The following is a 4,452-nucleotide window of genomic DNA, read 5'->3' on the forward strand; positions in this document are numbered from 1 at the left end:
GACCTAACAAGCCCCATCGCCAGATCGTTCTGCCCAAATCACTCCAACGCAATCTGCGTCACGAGCGCGAAGCCCAACTCCACGGCCTCACAAATACTATGTACACTTTATAATCATTCTAATCCACACTTCCGATTAGATTACGTCATATATCAGGACGTTATGCTATCTTTTTTTTTTTTTTTAAATAATGTGTAGGTTGTTGTAGGTGTGTTCTGTTGTGTTGATGAGGATGATGATAAGGATGATGATGATGGTCATAATGATAATGATAAATGCAATAGTTATATCAAGGATAATGATACTACTTATACTAACACATATGATAATAATAATAATAATGATAATAATAATAATAATAATGATAATAATGATAATAATTATAATAAAAAAATAATAATAATAATAATAATAATAAAAATAATAATAAAAATAATAAAATAATAATAATAATAATAAAAAAAAATTAATAATAATAATGATAATCATCATCATCATCAACGCCATCATCATAATTGTCATAATACTAAATTTTCTGAATTTAATTTTTATCCATATCTTCCTTAAAGAACAGTGACAATGACATTCTTTTTTCAGACAGTTAATTCAATTAATCAAAACAAGGATTTAGATACAGGACACCAATAATCTCGTTTTCTATAACGGACCCGATGACCCTCTCACTAATATAATGTGTGCATGACGTAACATAATAGAAATGAAATTCAGAGAGAGAGAGGGAGAGAGAGAGAGAGAGAGAGAGAGAGAGAGAGAGAGAGAGGAGAGAGAGGAATAGAGACGAAGTAGAGAGGAAGAGAGAAAAAGAGATTAGAGAAGAGAGAGAGAGGGAGAGAGAGGAAGAGAAGAGAGAGAGAGAGAGTGAGAGAGAGAGAGAGAGAGAGAGAGAGAGCGATATGAGATAAGAGAGAGAGAGAAGAGAAAGAGAGAATATAATGTGTGCATGACGTAACATAATATAAATGAAACTCGAGAGAGGAAGAGAGAGAGAGAGAGAGAGAGAGAGAGAGAGAGAGAAGAGAGGGAGAAGAGGAGAGTAGAGAACGAAGAGAGAAGAGAGAGAAGGAGAGAGAGAGAGAGAGAGAAGAGAGAGAGAGGACAGAACGACAGACAGACGCAGAGAAGAGACAGAGAGAGAGAGAGAGAGAGAGTAGTGGTGTAAAGAAAGAAGAGAAGAGAGAGAGGAGAGGAGAGGGTAAGTGTGAAAGAAAGAGAGAGAGAGAGAGAGAGAGAGGAGAGAGAAGAGAGACATGCCATAATTGATATTCCAGGCAGACAAAAAGGCGGACGACAGTCAACCAAAAAAGAGCTACATGCATATAGAGACAGCCAGACAGAGACAGACAGACATATTTAGAAAGAGAACTCTAGACCCACAGGCACACAGGGAACAAAGATGAAAATTTAGATCAATATAAAAATAAGGAACAGACAAAGAACTTGAATTACGAAATATTTCCGAGAGAGAGAGAGAGAGAGAGAGCGAGAGAGAGAGAGAGAGAGAGAGAGAGAGAGAGAGATAGATAGTGAGTGAGAGAGAGAGAGAGAGAGAGAGAGACTGGGGGGGGAGGGAGGGAGGGAAGGAGGGAGAAAGAGAGAAAAAGAGAAAGAGAAAGAGTGGATGAAAGAAAGAAAGAGAGAGAGTGAATGAAAGAAAGAAAGAAAGAAAGAAAGAGAGAGAGAGAGAGAGAGAGAGAGAGAGAGAGAGAGAGATATGAGAGAGAGAGAGAGAGAGAGAGAGATAGTAGAGGGAGAGAGAGGACAGACAGACAAACAGACAACAGACAGAGAGAGAGAGAGAGAGGAGAGAGAGAGAGAGTATAGAAGGGCGTGAGAGGGTGGGTGAGTGAGAAGAGAGAGAAGAGAGAGAGAGAGACATGGGGGGAGGGGGGAAGGGAAGGAGGGAGAAAGAGCGAAAAAAGAGTAAGAGAAAGAGTGGAGTAAAGAAAGAAAGAGAGAGAGTGATGACAGAAAGAAAGAAGAAAGAAAGTGAGAGAGAGACGAGAGAGAGAGAGAGAGAGAGAGAGAGAGAGGAAGAGAGAGAGAGAGAGAGAGAGAGAGAGAGAGAGAGAAAGAGAAAGAGAGAGAAAGAGAGAAAGAGAGAGAGAGAGAGAGAGAGAGAGAGAGAGAGAGAGAGAAGGAGAAAATAAAAAACAAAAAACACACCAAAGCTTGCGTATATTTACTCCCTCACCCCCCCTCCTCCCTCCCTCCTCCTTCCCCCTCCCTCTCCCTCTTAACCCCTTCTTCTCCCCCTCCTACCCCCCCCATTAGTTTCTCTGTCAACCCCTATCACATCCTCCCCCTCCCCTCCTGTCCCTCTCTCTTCCTCCCTTCCACTCCCCCTCTCCCCTTCCCCACTCCCTCTTCCCCCTCCCCTCTCCCCCCCTCCCCTTTTCCCCTCTCCCTCCTCCCCCTCCCCTATCCCCTTCCCTCCCCCTCTCCTTACCCTCTTTCCTTCTTTCCTCTCCCTCTCTCCCTCTTCTCCTCCCCTCTTCCCCTCCCCTCTCCCCCCTTCCTTACTCGCTTGTAGACAATGAAGCAAAGGATAAAAATACGAAAAACAGAAAGTTAGCTTTATATACACTCTCTCTAATAGACCAGAGGAGGGGGAAAGGGGGGTGAGGGGGGCGGGGAATGTATCAGGTTTATCAATACCCTCCCTGTCTCCCTTTCTTACCTCCCTGTTTTCCTGTCTTCCTGTCTCCCTGCCTCCCTGCCACCCTGTCTCTCTTCCTCCCTTTCTGCTCCCCTTTCTGACACCCTGTTTCCCTGCCATCCATCCTGTCTCCCTGTCTCCCTGCCTCCCTGCTACTTTTCCTCCCTTTCTTCCACCTCCCTCCTTGACACCCTTCCTTCCATTCCACTCCCCCTCTCTCCCTTTTTCCCTCCTCCTCTCTTCCTCTCCTCTCTCCCTACTTCCCTCTCCCTCCCTTCTTCCCCCTTCTCCCTCCCTCCCCCTCTCTCTCTCTCTTCCCTCCCTCCCTCCCTCCCTCCCGCCTCCTCCCTCCCTCCCTCCCTCCCTCCCTCCCTCCCTCCCTCCCTTCCTAAACCTAAAATACACGTGACGAGGTATAAAGGAAGGTAGGTAGGTGGGTAAGTAGGTAGGTCGGGGAATTCCCTCCCTTCGTCTCGTATTTAGGGGTGACTTCTCGTGGTACATGAAGGTAATTCTTGTCCTTTCCTTCTGTGCCTCTCTTTCTGTTTTTTTTTTTTTTTTTTTCTTTTTTCTTTCTTTCTTTTCTTCTTTTTTCTTTTCCTTTCTTTCTGTATCTCTTTCTTTCTTTCTTTTTTCTTTTTTTCTCTTTTCTTTTCTTTTTTTCGTTCTTTTTTTTTCTTTATTTCTTTCGTTCTTTCTTTCTTTTTCTTTCTTTCTTTCTTTTTTTCTCCCCTTCTCTCTATCTCTCTCTTTTTATTTCTCTCTTTTATTTTACATACTTTCTATTTTTGTCTCTTTCTCTGTTTCCATTTATTTTTCTGTTAATTTTTTTTCTATTCAATTATTTATTTCATTATTTATTGAAAGTCATTATTTTTTTAAGTATGTGTGTGTGTGTGTGTGTGTGTGTGTGTGTGTGTGTGTGTGTGTGTGTGTGTGTGGTGGTGTGTGTTGGTGTGTGTTGGTGTGTGTGGTTTGTGTTGGTGTGGTTTGTGTGTGTGTGTGTGTGTTTGGTGTGTGTGTGTGTGGTGTGTGTGTGTGTGTGTGTGTGTGTGTGTGTGTGCGTGTGTGTGTGTGTATAAATCATAACAACGGGACTTAATTTCATTCCCTGATTTACTAGATAATTTTAAGGAAATAATTCTCAAGTTTTACTTTTTATTTATTTTTATTGCAGTTTATATGTCTTCCCTCTTTTTATTTTCTCCTTTCTTCTATCCCTTTCCTCTCTCTCTTTCCCTCTCCTTCTCTCTCCCTTCTTCTCTTCCTTCCTCCTATTCCCTCTCTCTCTCTTTCTTCTCCTCTTCTTCCCATTCTCTTCCTTCTGCTTTCCTTCCCCCTTTTCTTTCCCTTTCTCTCTTCCCTTCTTCGTTCTACTTCCTCCCCATCCCTCTCTTTGCAATTTGCAATTTCCTCCTGATAATTAGTAGTGACATTTGCAAGAACAGGTTGCATACGGTTGCAAGGTTCCTCTTATACTATTTAAGTGAGAAACAATATATATATAAAAGCAATAATATGAAAATAAAAATAAAGAATAAGATGGATAATATGATAATAAGATAAGACGAAGGAATAGAAAGAGAGAGAGAGAGAGAGAGAGAGAAGAGAAGAGAGAGAGAGAGAGAGAGAGAGAGAGAGAGAAAAAATCCCCCCCCCCCCAAAGGTGTCATCATCACTGCCGTTGTTAAGCATTATTTTTGGGTCTCCCTTCCCCCCCTCCCTCTCCCCTTTCCCCCCCTCCCCCCTCAACTCCCCCCTTTTCCTCTCCCTTT

This window comes from Penaeus monodon, chromosome 13 (assembly GCF_015228065.2).
Source record: "Penaeus monodon isolate SGIC_2016 chromosome 13, NSTDA_Pmon_1, whole genome shotgun sequence".
NCBI classification, from domain to species: Eukaryota; Metazoa; Arthropoda; class Malacostraca; order Decapoda; family Penaeidae; genus Penaeus; species Penaeus monodon.